An 18,267-nucleotide genomic window follows, 5' to 3' on the forward strand; every position below is an offset into this window, starting at 1 on the left:
ACGGTCAATGGACCATTAAAAGATTTTTTTTCAGAAAGTCCTTGCAAAGAAGAAAATAGCTCAAGGTTTTAAAATTTGGCACCATAATTTAGGTCTTTTCCTTCTGGGACAGAGCTTCAGTTTTCCATAACTGTGGAAACACATATCTTAGATTCTCTGGGACAATTAGTATTGTCTAGATAGGATATAATTGATTTTTTTTTTTTTTTTTATATAATTGATTTTGAAAATAATGTTCTTCTTTCCTGTAACATGGGGTTTATTGGTATACATGGAAAACTTTACTGAGTACAGGGCTACCAAATATATAGTCTATGAATAAGCTTTGAATGAACAGAAATGAATAAATTATAATTAACCATATTATTTAAAAGTTCTGCTTACAGTCTTCCTGCAACCCAATCTGAAGGAATAAATGCTTTCGAATGATACTAAAAGGATCAAAAACAAATCTTTTTTTAAAGATTTTTTTATTTATTCATGAGAGAGAGAGAAAGAGAGAGAGAGGAAGAGACACAGGCAGTGAGAGAAGCAGGGTCCATGCAGGTGGCCTGAAGTGGGACTCCATCCCAGGACTCCAGGATCATGCCCTGGGCTGAAGGCAGGTGCTAAACCACTGAGCCACCCAGGGATCCCTCTCAAAAACAAATCTTATGGCATATTCCTTCAAATATGATTCTCTGTCAGTGTTCGCCATCTCTCTGAATCATGTTTAAACCTTGGGCATTTCATCATTATCTCCCTTATTCCATCTCACTTCTCCTTTCTTTATTTTTTTTATTTTTTATTTTTTTAAATATTTTATTTATTTATTCATGAGAGACACAGAGAGAGAGAGAGAGAGAGAGAGAGAGAGGCAGAGACACAGGCAGAGGGAGAAGCAGGCTCCATGCAGGGAACCTGACGCGGGATTTGATCCCGGGTCTCCAGGATCATGCCAGGGGGCAAAGGCAGGCACCAAACTGCTGAGCCACACAGGGATTCCCTCTTTTTTTTAAGATTTTATTTATTTATTCGTGAGACACACACACACACACACACAGAGAGAGAGAGAGAGAGAGAGAGGCAGAGGGAGAAGCAGGCTCCACACAGGGAGCCTGACATGAGACTCAATCCTGGGTCTCCAGGATCACACCCTGGGCTGAAGGTGGCCCTAAACCGCTGAGCCACCGGGGCTGCCCTCACTTCTTTCAATCCGTGAAGTGGTCCTCTCACAATTGCTTCCTATGTATATAGCTAATTTCTCCACTTCTCTTATCTCTTACCACTATATCCTCAACTTCCCATCTCCACCAGCACTCTAATTTAGGCTATTGTCATCTCTTTACTTGTCTTCTTGCTTTTGCTTTTGGCACACAGCAAAGCGTTTTCCATGTTTCTGCTAGAGGAATGTTTTTACAATACAAATGTGGTCATTTGTATTGTTTTAACCTCCCTGTTAAAAACTTTGTAATGTTTTCCCCATTAAGTAGTCATAGAGAAAGAAATGCTGTTGCTTAATCCTGGGATACTTCTTCAACAATTAATTTCCTATTCTTCTTTTGGGACTCAATATTTTCTTCCTGACCTTTTTTAAGTTTTGTCAAATAAAGTTTTATATGCTGCATGTCACTGTACTGTCATTCTTGTCAATCACATTTCTATTTTACATATTTTTTGTGTTGTTATTTGATTAGTGTTTGTCTCCTTCAAACAAAAGTCCATGAAGATAGCAACATTTTCGATTAATTAATCAGTGAATCTCTTCATGAGGGTCCCCTTATATCACCTGACATTAATTATCTTCCAATGTTTCTATGTCCAAACAAGTCACATATAAAATGGGGGTACAAACATTCAAACCATAATATTACTCATCAACCATCACAGGATCTGGCACACATCAGTCATCAATAATTCTCTGATGTAAGAATAAAAGAATGGAAAGTATTTTTCTGGCATAACTGCATGAGTAACTCTATTTCCTTGCTCTCTAGTGAAACTGGTGAAAACAGTAAAGAAAAAATTGAGTCCTCTGGAAATAATCTCAAAGTCAAACATCAAATGAGGAACATCTATTTAAGATAATCTATGAAAATATGGAAAGAAAAGTGATAGTCTATTTTGTTTGAACCATGACTTCTTACTTCCTCATTTCTCCCAGTTCAGTGAGGTAATGAATTCACCCCAGACTGCTGCAGCCAAAACAATGATCCCTGTCTTCCCAGCTCTGAACCAAAGGACTTTGTCCCCAGGAAAATATGACTTCAGTATTTGTATCCTGTATCCAGCTGCCTGTTTGAGTGGCTAAGGCCTACACAAGTGTTTTTGAGAGGTGGAGGCTAACATTGTCCACCTGGCTTCCACTTTTGGAATGCTGGCTCTCCACTAGGTGTGACACACTGAAAATATTAGAGTATTGACAGCCATCCTTCCAGCTCATGAGGTAATGCTTCCCTCAAAGGCAGACAAGCCCAGATCACTCCAGGCTGCTGACCATTATGCATCTCAACCTCCACTAAATGATCAGCTTCTAGAGCAAGGGTGTCACTTATAGATAAGCTTATCATATCCATCCTTAGCTCCAGAGTCCTGGCTCAGATATTATCCCTGGAGGGAGAAACAGACTATAAAGCATGTAGTTCCTAATCTCTCCCCAAAAGTATAAACTTCATTTGCAATAGAACATGGAAAACTTTAAATCTAGAGCATACTCAAGAACTGTGGAGGCTATAGTGAAAGGCACTTAGGTGGATTCATGAGCTTAATGAAGTTACAAACAGTAACATAGGCCAGTTGCCTTATAGTTGGTAAATTGGTGGAAGACATCCTCCTGGGATCAGAACAAATATCAAATACTGATCTCAGAATACCTATTTTATCAAAGGAGTTATAATTTGAAGAAATTAGTTTGTAGAGGCATTTATCGTTCAAGACATTGTTGGAAACTGTAGAGGAATCAGCCGACAATTGGTGGAGCATAACAACTGAAGGTGGTCAAAGTAAGAGTGGAAGAAAATCCTACTGGTACCACTGTCCTCCCAAGATGAGTATGAGCATGCCCAAAGCTGTCTTGAGGAACATCGTAGACTTAACACTATAGTAAGGAACATACCTCACCAAAATAACCTAGCTAGTTACTTAATTAAAGCAAGCAAATAATAATAACAAATCCCAGAAGGATGAGAAGAACCCAAAGTTGCTAGAATATATTATCTAAAATGTCTGGTTATTAAATAAAAATTATTAGGATTGAAGACAATGCCTATGTCTATATAATCTACACATCAGTAAAAAATAAGGCAAAAGAAATCACCTGAGAGAATAATCCAAAGTTGGATTTAATAAGAGAATATTTTGAAATAGTCTTTACACATGTTTACAGAACTAAAGAAAACATGATTAAAGAAGTTAAGGAAGGTATAATGGTAATGTTACATCAAATAGAAAATATCAATAAGCAGACAGAAATTTTTAATAGGAACCCAGTTAAAATTCTGGAGTGAAAAGTAAAATAACTGAAATTAAAAAGAAAAAAAACAAATTATCCTTCTATAGTAGCATTGAACTGTCAGAAAAATAATTGGCACACATGAAGCTAGATCAAAAGATCAAAAGTTAGCCAAAGAACAAATGAAAATAAATGAAGAAATCAGAACAAAACTTCAAAAAAATGTAGGACACCATTAGGGGCATCAAAATATGTGTAATGGGAGTACTGGAAAGAGATAAAAGATAAAAAGAAGAAAAACTATCTAAAAAAATAATAGCAATAATCTCCCCAAATTTATTGAAAAGCAAACCTATATATTCAGAAAACATAGTAAACTCCAAGTAGTATAAATACAAAGAGACTCGCAAACAGATATAACATAGTAAAATGCTGAAAGCCAAATATAAAAAGAAAATCTTGAAATCAGCAAGAGAATAATGGCACATCACTTAAAGGAACTCCAGTAAGATTAACAGTTGACTTTTCATCAGAAACAGTGAAGGCCAAAGGCAGTGGGATAACATATTCTTTGAGAAGTGCTCAAAGAAATAAACCAAAAATACTTTATTCAGCTAAACTATTGTTCAGAAATAAAGAAAAAATACTCTCGCAGATAAAAAAAGCTGAGATAATTTATTGCTTGGACTTGCCTTACATGAAATACTAAAGGAAGTTCCTAAGGGTGAAAGCAAGTGACCATAGATGGTAATTTGAGTCCACCTAAACAGAGAGCATTAATAAAGGTAATTACATAATTATAAGATAAATTATAAATGTATATTATTTTGTCCTTTTTTTAAACTGATTTAAAAATTAATTGCGTAAAATATGTATAAATTGCATTCTTGGACTTATACTAAAAATGTAACAAAATATATTAACATATTTGCCAATAATAGCACAAAGGAAGTAGATGGGAGAAAAGCTATAACAGTCTAAGAAAATAACAATAGATGATAAGATAATATTACAACATACTGTTGGGTTTGTATCATTAATGGATATAAGATGTATTACAATAATATCATAAAATGGGGTAGAAAGGGCTATAGCTACACAGGAATTACATTTCTACATATCACTAGAATTACACAAGTATAAACCTGAAGCTGATTCTGATAAATTAAGGTGTAAAGATAAATCCTATGGCAATCACTAAAATAACCTTGAAAATATAATTAAATAATACTAATGAAATTAAAATGATAGCTTTTCATTTTAATTTTTAATTGGAAAAACAATGGAGCAAGCAAGACTAAAGTAACAAAGATGGGATCCCTGGGTGGCGCAGCGGTTTAGCGTCTGTCTTTGGCCCAGGGCACGATCCTGGAGACCCGGGATCGAATCCCACATCGGGCTCCCGGTGTATGGAGCCTGCTTCTCCCTCTGCCTGTGTCTCTGCCTCTCTCTCTCTCTCTCTGTGACTATCATAAATAAATAAAAATTTTAAAAAATTATAAAAAATAAAGTAACAAAGACATGAGCCATATAGGAAACAAAACAAAATGCCACACATAATTCCAAATGTATTATCAATAAATATGAATGTATTAACAATTAAAATGAAAGACAAAACATTTCTAGACAGGAATAAAAGAGTTCCACTAAATTATATACATGAGACACACTTTAGATTAAAAGACACAACTTGAAAATAAAAGGAAAAGTATATGTCATGGAAATAGAAACCACAGGAAAGATGGAGAGTCTATACTAAAAACAGAAGAATTGAGCTTAAAAGAGAGAGAAGCCCAGGTGGCTCAGCGGTTTAGAGCTGCCTTCAGCCCAGGGCATGATCCTGGAGATCCAGGATCAAGTCCCACTTCGGGCTCCCTACGTATAGCCTGCTTCTCCCTCTGCCTGTGTCTCAACCTCTCTCTCTCTCTCTCTCTCTCTCTCATAAGTAAATAAAATCTTTTCAAAAAAAATTTAAACAGGCAAATGTTACTAAAGGGACTCCTGGGAGGTTCAGCGATTGAGCATCTGCCTTTGGCTCAGGGTGTGAACCCAATGCCCTGGGATCAAGTCCCACATCAGGCTTTCTGCATGGAGACTGCTTCTCCCTCTTCCTATGTGTCTCTGCCTCTCCCTCCAAGTTTCTCATGAATAAATAAATTCTTTAAAAAAAGAAAATATTACTAGAAATAAAGAAGTTTTATAATGATAAGAACATCAATCAAGAAGATATAAAAATTATAAATACAGGCACTTAAAAAGAGAATGCAAAATGTATTTAAAATTGATAGAAATGAAGGAAGAACAGAAAATCTAACAATAATAAACAATTTGATATCCCACTTTTCATAAAGCAACTAGACAGAAAGTCAACAAGAAAATAAAATACCTGAAAAGCACTATAAAGAAACTAGACCTAGCACATCACTAGAATACTCCATTCAAAAACTCAACAATAAAATAAAATTTTCTTAAGTACAAAATGTATCATTCTACAAAAAAGAACATATGCTAAGCTATAAATGAACCTCAATAAAATTTATTTTATTTTTTTCTGACAGTTTTTTTATTGCAGTTTGATTTGTATAAATATAGTATAACACACAGGGCTCATCCCGTCAAGTGCCCTCCTCAGTGCCCGTCACCTAGTCACCCCAACCCCCAGCTCACCTCCCCTTTCACTACCTCTTGCTCCTTTCCCAGAGTTAGGAGTCTGTCATGTTCTGTCACCCTCTCTGATATTTCCCATTTATTTACTCTCCTTTCCCCTATAATCCCTTTCACTATTATTTATATTCCCCAAATGAATTAAATTATATAATGTTTGTCCTTCTCCCATTGACTTACTTCACTCAGCATAGTACTCCCCAGTTCTATCCACATTGAAGCAAATGGTGGGTATTCTTTGTTTCTAATGGCTGAGTAATATTCCATTGTATATACATACTACATCTTCTTTATCCATTCATCATTCGATGGATATGGAGGTTCCTTCCACAGGTTGGCTATTGTGGACATTGCTGCTATAAACATTGGGGGGCAGGTGTCCTGCCATTTCACCACATCTGTATCTTTGGGGTAAATACCCAGCAGTGCAATTGCTGGGTCATAGGGTAGCTCTATTTTTAACTCTTTGGAGAACCTCCACACAGTTTTCCAGAGTGGCTGTAACAATTCACATTCCCATCAGCAGTGTAAGAGGGTTCCCCTTTCTCCACATCCTCTCCAACATTTGTTGTTTCCTGACTTGTTAAATGTCATCATTCTCACTGATGTGAGATGATATCTCATTGTGGTTTTGATTTGTATTTCCATGATGGCAAGTGATGCGGAGCATTTTCTCATGTGCTTGTTGGCCATGTCTATGTCTTCTTGGGTGAAATTTCTGTTCATGTCTTTTGCCCATTTTGTGATTGGATTGTTTGTTTCTTTGGTGTTGAGTTTAATAAGTTCTTTGTAGATCTTGGATACTAGCCGTTTATCTGATATGTGACTTGCAATTATCTTTTCCCACTCTGTAGGATGTCTTTTAGTTTTTTTGACTGTATCTTTTGCTGTGCAGAAGCTTTTTATCTTAAGTCCCAATAGTTCATTTTTCCTTTGTTTCCTTTGCCTTCATAAATATATCTTGCAAGAAGTTACTGTGGCCAAGTTCAAAAAGGCTATTGCCTGTATTTTCCTCTAGGATTTTGATGGATTCTTGTCACACATTTACATCTTTCATCCAGTTTGAGTTTATCTTTGTGTCTGGTGTAAGATAATGGTCTAGTTTCATTCTTCTGCATGTGGCTGTCCAATTTTCCCAGCACCATTTATTGAAGAGACAGTCCTTTTTCCAGTGGATAGTCTTCCCTGCTTTGTCAAATATTAGTTGACCATAGAGTTGAGAGCAAATTTCTGGGTTCTCTATATTGTTCCAATGATCAATGTGTCTATTTTTGTGCCAGTTCCTCACTGTCTTGATGGTCACAGCTTTGTAGTACAACCTGAAATCTGGCATTGTGATGCCCCCGGCGCTGGTTTTCTTTTTCAATATTCCTCTGGCTATTTGGGGTCTTTTCTGAATCCACACAAATCTTAAGATTCTTTGTTCCAACTCTTTGAAGAAAGTCCATGGTATTTGGATAGGGACTGCACTGAACATGTAAATTGCCCTGGGTAACATTGACATTTTCACAATATTAATTCTTCCAGTCCATGAGCATGGAATAATTTTCCATCTCTTTCTGTCTTCCTCAATTTCTTTCAGAAGTGTCCTGTAGTTTTTAGGGTATAGATCCTTTACCTCTTTGGTTAGGTTTATTCCTATGATCTTATGCTTTTGGGTGCAATTGTAAATAAGATTGATTCCCTCATTTCTCTTTCTTCAGTCTCATTGTTAGTGAAGAGAAATGCCACTGATTTCTGGGCATTGATTTTGTATCCTGCCACATTGCCAAAATGCTGTAGGAGTTCTAGCAATCTTGGGGTGGAGTCTTTTGGGTTTTCTATGTACAGTATCATGTCATCTGTGAAGAGGGAGAGTTTGACTTCTTTGCCTATTTGAATGCCTTTTATTTATTTATTTATTTTTTGTCTGATTGCTGAGCCTAGGACTTCTAGTACTATGTTGAATAGCAGTGGTGAGAGTAGACACCCCTGTTTTGTTCCTGATCTTAGGATTAAAGCTCTCAGTGTTTCCCCATTGAGAATGATATTTGCTGTAAACTTTTCATAGATGGTTTTTAAGATGCTGAGGAATGTTCCCTCTATCCCTACACTCTGAAGAGTTTTGATCAGGAATGGATGCTGTATTTTGTCAAATGCTTTCCCTGCATCTATTGAGAGGATCATATGGTTCTTGTTTTTTCTCTTGTTGATGTGATCAGTCACGTTGATTGTTTTATGAGTATTGAACCACCCTTGCATCCCGGGGATAAATCCCACTTGACCTTATTGAATAATCTTCTGAATGTTTTGTTGGATCCTATTGGCTAGTATCTTGTTGAGAATTCCAACCTTTTTCTGGTAAGGGACTTGTATCTTGAATATATAAGTATTTTTGTTTGTTTTAGCCTATTAGTAATTATGCTATTGTCTAGGAATGCCTGGAGGCACTCACCTGGACTGGTAGTATTTGTGGCTAGACCCTATAGACATTTTTTTTGACCAGAGCTATTGTTGTAGCTGGACTAATGCTTGTGGTTCTTTTTATGATTGCAAGACACATCTCAGTAACAACTATCAGGGAACTTTGGAAGAAATAAAACAAAACAAAATTTATTACTCACAAGTCCTGGAAGTTACACAGGGTCCACAAATCTGGGGCCATGCAGCAAGGTCATAGAGAGAGAGAGAGAGGGAGAGAGTGGACCTTGGGTTCTGCCTTTATTAGGGTTTAAAATGAGATGCCTAGGGTTTCAAGGAGTCACTACTGGTGAATTTAAAACATAACAATGGGGAGGCACTGGGTGATTCAGTGTTTGAGCATCTGCCTTCATCTCAGGTAATGATCCCAGAGTCCTGGGAGAGAGTCTCACATTGGGGTCCCTGCAGGGAACCTGCTTCTCCTTCTGCCTGTCTCTGCCTCAGTGTGTGTGTGTGTGTCTCATGAATAAATAAATAAAATCTTTAAAAAACAGTGGGAACTAAAGAAGGGGAAGAGAAAAACAGGTAGTGAGTTAAATAATCAGTTATCAAGGTCAATCAGAAATTTCTGAAAAACAAAACAAAACAAAACAAAACAAGGGAACTTCATGGTTGGGTTGCCTAGTTCTTTATCTAATTGTGTACCTGGCAATGTTTATTTAAAATTCACGTCTTTGAATTGGATACCTTGACAATCAAAAGCTTAATGTTAAGCATTTACATTAAAATTTAAAAAGCTAATAGGGGCTTACACTACATAAAAAGATAAATCATCCAATTTAAAAATAAACAAAAGACTTCAGTAGACATTTCTTCAAAAAATATATATAAATTAACAATAAACACATGAAAACAACATCATTAGTTATCTGGAAATAAAATCAAAACCATAATATGATACCACTTCACACCCACTATGATGGATAGAGTAATCAAAACCCAGAGAATAAGAAGTATTTTCAAGGGGGATCCCTGGGTGGCGCAGTGGTTTAGCGCCTGCCTTTGGCCCAGGGCGCGATCCTGGAGACCCGGGATCGAATCCCACGTCAGGCTCCCGGTGCATGGAGTCTGCTTCTCCCTCTGCCTGTGTCTCTGCCTCTCTCTCTCTCTCTGTGACTATCATAAATAAATAAAAATTAAAAAAAAAAATTTAAAAAAAAAAAAAAAAAAAAAAAAAAGAAGTATTTTCAAGGATATGGAGAAATTAGAAATCTCCTACATTTTTGTTTTGGAAAACTGTCTGGAGGTTCCTCAAATGATTAAACATACTGATACCATGTTGATGTGGAGAGCAAAAGTAAAAGAAATATAGAAAAAAATTAAACTTCCTTATAACTGATATCCATTGACAAGTACTTGAGACAGGCAATGACCTTCTTCCAGTAACTCAATTGCCTCAATGTTAATACTTTGCTTAAGGCAAAAGGCAACCTTGACATTAGCCTGACCTCCAGGGTCCTGTAAGTCTTCTTTAACATGTAAAAATCTCTTAGGAAATTTCTTTTTTTTAGACTTTATTTATTTATTCATGGTAGACAGAGAGAGAGAGAGAGAGAGAGAGAGGCAGAGAAGTGTGGAGGCCGAGAAAATTAAGGCCATTCTACTTTAAGTTCAGCGTTAGCACAAGTACAGCCATCCCAGGTCCCTGTGAATAAGAGCTGAACTTTATCTTACTTCAGTTACAGGAAGAAAACAGCTTACAGCTTAACATCCTAGAAAGCCCCCTATTAGAATAAGAACAGAGCTCAATGCCCTTGAAAGCCCCATATCAGAATATAAACAGAACTTGAGAAATTCCTCCCTCCCTCCTGGAGGTCCCCTAGACCAGCCCTTAAAACTAAGCTGAAACCCACCTTGGGGTCCAAGTCCCTGTTCCGCTGTGTCGGGTATACTTGGACCCAAGCTAGAGCTTGTAAATAAACCCTCCTGTGTTTGCATCTGTGTCGGCTCCTTGGTGGTTTCTCGGATTTGCAATCTTGGGCACAACAAGAAGTAGGCAGGGAAGAAAGAAGCAGGCTCCTCGCAGGGAACCCTATGTGGGACTCTATCCCTGGACTGAGGTCACATCCCAAGCTTAAGGCACTCAACTGCTGAGCTACCCAGGTGTCCTTCTTTGGAAATTTCTTTTATCTCTACCCCCAAGATATATGTTAGCAATCATCCTGCAAACATATATCACATTGATATACATCTGAAGGGTCTCATGACTAAAGTTTTACTAAACAGTCATAAATGACTTTCACCTAACAGCAGCTAGCCCCTCAAGGTCCTGGAAACCTTGCTTCAAATTCCTTAGAGACTTACACTATCCCTAACAGTCTCTCAACTTGAAAGTATATAACCAGTCACTCCTCACAAACCCATTGCTATTCTTTCTGTCCTTGGGTCCTGTCCCTGTGCTTTAATAAAACCATCTTTTTTGGCACTGAAGAGATTTCAAGAATTATTTTTTGACTGTTCAGCCCCAAGCCCCAACATTTCACATCATTATGACTCAGTAATTTCACTTTTAGAGTGATACAGTCAAGAAAAATGGAAATATATGTTCCAGACAGAAACTTGTGAATAGTAGCACTATTCAAAACAGCGTACAGGAAACAACCCAAATGTGCATCAACAGGTGAATGGATAAAGAAATGTGGTGTATCTATGTAATAGAATATTAATCAACAATAAAAAGAAAGGAGTGATAATACACTCTATAGATTGAATATATCCTGAAAACATGCTAAGTAGAAGAAATAAGTCACAGGTTTTATACTGTATGATTTCATTCTTATGAAACTCCAGAATAGGGCAATCTATAGATTCTCTAATCTATAGAGAATAGGGTTAGGGTTTGGGTTGGGGGCATAGGGGCTAAGTGAGCAACAGGCAAAGGATACCAGGATTTTTTTTTTTGAGATGATGCAAATGTTCTAAAATTAACTGTTGTGATGGTTACACATTTCTGTGAATATACCCAATACAATTGAATTATACACTTTAAATGGGTAAATAGTAAGCTATATAAATTATATTTCTGTAAAGCTGTGTAAATATGGAAGAATTAATTAATAATTGAATGAATGTAGATAATTGAAGATGAACATAAGTTAAACCAAATAGCATAAAATCTGAATTTATATGACATGCATTAATTAAATATTTTATTATCTATTCTCTGTAAGCTATGAATCAATAAATACAAACAAATTTAACGTCAATTATCTAAGTGCCTAGGAATAAGAGCCCTAAAGATGAATCTGAACCTGGTTGGAGTGATTAAGAGACATATTTTCAAGAAAAAAAAAGCAGTGTTAAATAAGCCCACGAATAAAGAAATGCATTAGAAATGTTCGGTTTGTGAGTGATCAAAGGGCCACTGAACAAATGTGAAAATAATAACAAGAGAAGAAATCAAGATTGAAGAAGTTAGGACTATTTACATGAAATCCACCAGAAAGTTTGTCTAAGCCAGGGATTCTTTACCCTAGCTGTATATGGAAATCAGCAGGGAAGCTTTTAATTTAAAATCTCTTGAGGTGGGGCCTGAGCCTCGGCATTTTTAAAGTTTCCTGTGTGAGTGCAACAGACTGACAGAGTGGAAAACTCCTGGGCTGGGCCAAAAGAAACTGGATATGGCCAAGAGAGAAGAGACTGAAGGAGGAATGCCCACCTGTATGATCAATCCAGTTAGGTCCTTTGGCAAACTCTCGAGGTTGTAGGGGGAGTCAAATACCTGGGTGTGGTAAGTAGGGTTATTCTGAAGCCTAAGGTATCAGATCTGAAAGGGTCCTTAGTGATTCGCATGTCTAACTTCAGGTCCTCCTTCTCCATTTAGTGTTATAGAACATATGTATACAGAGAAAGAAAAGGAATTGCCTGGTGTGAGTTATTGCCTGACCCCAGGTCTTGTGACTCCTAATTAGTGCCCTTCACATTGTCCCACTGCCTTCCAGCTTTATAGTCTGAAACTAGATATAAAAAGCAGACAATTCTTAAATGGCCTATTAATGTGTTCAGTCCTTCCCCAATTTTCTTTCCAAACCTGCCTAAGGGCTTCAAATCTTTACTTAAATGATACTGCTCTTTCAATGCTACATTACATAATCAGTTCAGCAATAAACCTTTCAAGTTATATGAGTTAGTCAAACAAATCCTTTAGCCTTGTTTTCCTGCCAATATTCATGACTCCTGCCTGTCTCATCCTATGAGCATAATAATAAATATCTTTTGCTGAAAGCCATCAGCAAGCTAGGCATTCTAAGGCCCTTGGGACTTAGGAGTTGGTGAAGGAGATAAAGCTTGAGCCCAGTGCAATCCTTTACTTATCTTGACCTTTTGCCCTTCTAAAGATCATAAATACCCTCTACTCACACCTAGACATTTCCCCAGTCTTCTATTGTCATGTTTGATAAAGGAAGTTTGTTCCAATCGTTTTATCAGCCAGCTGAAATTCTTTCCTTGCTTGCCTAATTGTTATTCTTTCTTACTGTCTCAATGTGTAGCAATTTGCGGTGTTTTAAGTGTATGTGTTGGTGCATATTGTAAGTTTAATTTAACTCCTTGGTGAGTTGGCCAAAGTTTTCCTGCTTGTATGACAACTTCTTCATTATCGATGTCTCTATCTGCCCTTTCCCAGCCCATACTACTGCTTTCCAATTGCACAATTGCTTGTACCAGTTAAGTTCACAATTTCACCTCCTAGACCATAAGATGACACTGTCACACAAGGAGTAGTGTTTCTACTTGTCTTGAGCCTGTCTTCACTCTTAGAAGCAGAATACATATTTAAGTTACAGGCAAAGCTTTATAGCTAGCCCTGGGTTTTCCTATGCCCTAGAAGTAGTGCTTCAGGTTAGAATGGGCAAGGGATAGAGGAGCTGTGAATTTTATTCTGCCACTACCCTAGTTCTGATGGTTTCAGATCATATTCACCAACATTTTTATGACTCTACCTTGGTCACTGTTTTGGGTTTTTTTTTTTTTGTGTGGTGTTCAATTGCCCAGTGAAGCTTCGGAAGAATTGCCTCTGGCACTTGAGACTGTCCTGAGCCCACTGCATACAAGCACTCTTCAGAGAGGTCATAAATAAAAGACTTACCCAGAGTATTCCATCCTGAACATGCAAAAGACAAAGAAAAAGAAAATGAACATGGTCATCAGATTCCATTGGGAGCAGGCCAGAACAGTTGAGATGCTAAATCAGGATGCAAGGGATTCCTAACGTCTACCTTCTGTTTTAAGGTTTTTCCAGTTTGTTTAAGGCACAGTCAAAATGGCACTACTTCTAATTCATTGCCTTCAAATTTTCAATGACAATTCTGCTGAGTTCCCCATCAGCTCTGCCTGGCTATAAGGGGAAATAACATGCATGTACTCAGTGCACAGATGAGTTTGACTCCTGATTCCGTGAAAACATTTGCAAATCATTAAACTTCTTTCAGCCACAGTTTACACATATGAAAAAAAGGGAGATATAATAAATAGCTTGCAAAGCTATTTTGAGAGTTCAATGATATAACTTTGATGTAAGAATAAGATATCTACCATGGGACAGGGATAGGATAAGTAATTTCCTTATTTTTGTCTTTTACTTCCTACCAGAAATGATTTCTGTGGCATCTACTTTCTGAAGAGTCATAACCTGTCTGGATCCTGGCCTGCAAGACTCTAGGTTGGTTTCAAGAGCTGGAAAATGGTAATTATGATAGCTAATTCTTACACAAAGTTAGCTTACTATAGCCACAGACATTGAGCCAAGTGTTTTACATGCACCATCTCATTTAATCCAGACAACTACCCAGAACAACTGAGGTGTAAGAAGGTTCAATAATTTTCCCAGCTAGAGATAGAGCCAGAGTTTGAACCAAAAAAGTCTAATTTAAAGAGTCTTTGCTTCTAACTGCTATATCAGATGTCTAGTAAAATTAGACTTGGCTTGACTGGAGAAAACACCAACTCAAAACTCTCATTTTTTTTTCTCTTTAAGGCCTGTCCAGAGAAGCAGAAGTCAGAGCCATCCTAAAGGCTGCAACTACCCACTGCTGCAACTTTTCCCCTTCACATTTGTGTTCAATGACTTAGGCCTATGAAGAGACCAACACTGTAATTCTTTGGCAAAAGAGCATGATATGTAAGAATTTCTCAAATGTACTTTGTCCCAAACACAGCTACTGTCACCACTTTGCTACTGTAGCAGCCAAACTCCTCTGGCCTGGAAGACAATCATCACTCCTTCTCTACCTGTGACTCTGTAATCAGCTAGGATGATTGAAGTTTATGTTTCACTATTTGATTGGGTGGAAACATTTTTAGTGGACTAAGGAACTTGGATGCAGAGGGATAGGTTGCTCAGCCAGAGATAGTAGTTTTGCACAATCTAGTCCTAGGTATACCAAAAAACCACCTGTGTGCAGGGGGAGAGATCTCCTCTCTACAGGTACCAAGAGCACCCAGATAGTAGTTCCCTTTTAATTTTTAATTTTTTAATTAGTATTTTTTAGTAACTCCCCTTTTATAGCTATATCCTCTAGGACTATTGTGTTTCCTCCTGCCCCTATTCACCTTGGGGCTGCTGGCAGAGAAGGCTGTGAGATTGATGCTAAATGATAATTGAGTTGAGTGTGCTACTGACAGATTTACTGTCTGATCATGAACAAATTATTTTTTTCTCTGTGAGACTATTTACCATCTATGTGATATTTATTTATTTTTTTCCATCTATGTGATAAAGGAGTTTAAATAAATCAGTAATTTTCTAATTATTTTAAGCAGAAATTACTTTCTTTTTTCAAATGCAATATTGAACCAAAGCCTGATATGTAAAACAGGAAAGCAGGAGAGTTGCTCTTGTGGACAGGGATGGCATGGGTGGCAGGGACAACAGTGGCTAAAAGAGGAGAATTCTGTCTTGGAATCCTACCTGCTTATACTAACCTTCATACCCACATGGTAGCTCCTGAAGAACCTTGGGGGAATACAACATGAAAACTTCTGCTCTAGTCTTGAGGTCCCCATCTAAATGGAGGTTCTTACAGTTTATGGTAGTAAGGAAAATGGGGTACCTGGGAATAGTGAAGAAGAAAAAGGCCCAGGTATAGCTAAGACAACTCTTCCCAATATTTCACAGAAAAAAAAAATCCAGGAACATGTATGTGTTTTTAGGTAGTGAATGAGGCTAAAAAAATGGCTTTCCTGACCACAACCCCTGCCTCTAAGGATAAGAATGAGAGAAAGAGGAGTTAGAAGGTATAAATTCAACTTGGAAATGATATTGCCAGTGATAGGAACCTGAGGGTTCCTGAGTCTGCATCTGATTCCAGTCTTGACTTGCAGTGTCAAATTTGTCAAATAAATCTCGTGCCTTCTCTGGGCTTTTTTTTTTGCCTTTCTGAGACCAAAGGCAAAACCAACCTACATGGGTAGGTTCAAGCAGCTCTGATGGAAATGTTGGCTGTTGGAGTACAAAAGTCTCCTTTGTTTCTACTCCATGTCCCATGTTTGAATCCCTTAGCATCTTGCTTCCCTCAAGCAGCTCTGTAAAGTGTCATCAATGCTTTTTTCTGGGCCCTTCCCAGGGCCAGTAGAGAAAAAAATGTATCTCCTTCCAGTTTGGGATTCATGCCTTAGGCTCTGTTCATAGAAGACATGAAGTAAGAAACATGTTAAAATAATAGAAAGGACTTGTACAATGTCTGGGGCTCTGCACCCTTGAAATGAGCTCATTGCTTAGAAAGGCACTTAGACAAGCATCTTGAGTACTGCCCAAGGGTGCACTGTGAGGGGGTCCCCAGGGTAACAAGGGCAAGGTTTTTCAGGGTACCCTGGCCATCCTAGGAAAATCAAACTAGGTTTCTCTTCTAACTTGGGTCTGAAGCACAGAAAGACTGTAACAGAACTGTTTTCTACAGATCTCCCTTGCACTTTGGTCCAAAAAGGAAATAGTAAGCACATAAAAATTAGGAGACTAGAGGGAGGGTTTAATAGAGGGTACAAAGGTGTGAGTGGGATATAGGGAAACCAGAGGGCCTAGTACTGTGCTCACAATGGGGCTTGTCATCCCTCTTAAGCTTGAAGGGGTTAATGGAGGGAGCTACTGAAATTAGGAGGGCAAATTTCTTAAGGAAAGGACTGTCAGAAGAGGAGCTCAGACCTTAAGTTAAGAAGGGCAGGTAACTTAAAGGGACACTGCAGTGAGGGAGCTGGGAGAACAAAGACCCTGACTCTACTCTTATCCCTCCTTCCAATCTTCTGCCAGGATTTCCCCATGACCAAACCTAACTGGAAGCCAGAGGACACTGGAGCTTTTTTTAATTTTTTTTTTTTTAGAATTTATTTAGTTATTCATGAGAGATGCAGAGAGAGGCAGAGAGAGGCAGAGACATAGGCAGAAGGAGAAGCAGGGTCCCATCAGGGAGCCTGATGTGGGACTCGATCCCAGGACCCCAGGATCATGCCCTGAACCAAAGGCAGATGCTCAATCCGTGAGCCACCCAGGCGTCCCAGCACTGGAGCTTTTTAAGGTATAAGTCAGCCTCCTGGGACAGGAAGCATGTTGAAGAGTAGAGTGGATCTGGAGAGGAAAAAGGAAGTTAGCTCGCACAATTTGGCTGATGAGTCCAGCTCTCCAAACCACTTTCTCTGCCATAAAATCTATTCTGGATCTATTATCTATTCTGACATCTTCTCAGATCCAAATTCTTGGACTCCAAAGACTTCTAGCTCCAGCATCCAATCTAGAACCTTCTAGTCTTAGAAGCTTCTAATATTAGAAATTCCCTGGCATCTTTGACTCTAGAACTTCGCTGATTCAGAATCCTTTTAGGAATCTTTGTTCTGAAAACTCAATTGATTCTGAAGTCCCCTTTCCCCATCAATTTAGCTGGAGTATAAGAAGCATGGCTGAATTGCTTCAGCTTTAGGGCAGGTATTGGGTCTTTTGCTCCTTTGTGCACAACACAGACAAGCTATTGTCACTATAAATAATGAAAGAGGAGTTTCATAAATTGGAGACTGACATTGCTTACTGGCTGGACCATCAAGGCAGAGTAAGAAATGATTTGAGGACTAAGGAGGCAGAAGCAGTACCAAATGAGAGAAAAATGCTGATCTGGCTAAATGGAATGACCATTAACCCATTGCTAGTTGAGATAGGAAAGGGGCAAGAAATATCTAAAGCTTAGCTTCTACATTCTAGATGAATCTACAGAGGCAGAAATTTTATGGTTTTAATACCTCATGCAGAGAGCTTTCATTCAAAATGTATCCACCCCAGCCATGGCAGATAGATGCCACAGGGGAATAGCACCAGATTTGACATCAAAACATTTGAGTTCAGGGTGCCTGGGTGGCTCAGTTGGTTAAGTGTCTGCCTTCAAGTAATGATCCTGGGGTTCTGATATGGAGCCCCACATTGGGCTCCCTGCTCAGCTGGGAGTCTGATTGTCCTTTTCCCTCTGCCCCTACAGCTCCCACCCCTGCTCATTCTCTCTCTCACTTGCTCTCTCTTTGAACACCAATAAAAAATAAATTTATTATTATAAAAAAATACAAAATAAATAAAAATAAATAAAATCTTAAAAAAAATCTGGGTGCAAGTCTCTTCTTATTACTTGTTGTGTGAACTTGGGCCACTTTTGTCTATGTTCTTTAGTTAATCTAATAGGGATAACAGTCCCTTTTGTACTTCCTTTCTGAGGGTGGTTTCTGAGGACCCAGGGAGATCATGT

General features: G+C 38.1%; 1 long non-coding RNA gene across 1 annotated transcript in view; it reads left to right on the forward strand.

Moving 5' to 3' along the window:
- LOC140627937 (uncharacterized) overlaps positions 1 to 15,270 on the forward strand; it is a 72,772-nt gene extending 57,502 nt beyond the window's left edge. The window contains exons 2-3 of the long non-coding RNA XR_012026422.1: positions 14,144 to 14,237; positions 14,529 to 15,270. This is a non-coding gene — a long non-coding RNA (uncharacterized lncRNA). The remainder of the gene's footprint in view (positions 1 to 14,143; positions 14,238 to 14,528) is intronic.
- Positions 15,271 to 18,267: the final 2,997 nt, after the last annotated feature.

The sequence above is a fragment of the Canis lupus genome, chromosome X, assembly GCF_048164855.1.
Source record: "Canis lupus baileyi chromosome X, mCanLup2.hap1, whole genome shotgun sequence".
Taxonomy (NCBI): Eukaryota; Metazoa; Chordata; class Mammalia; order Carnivora; family Canidae; genus Canis; species Canis lupus.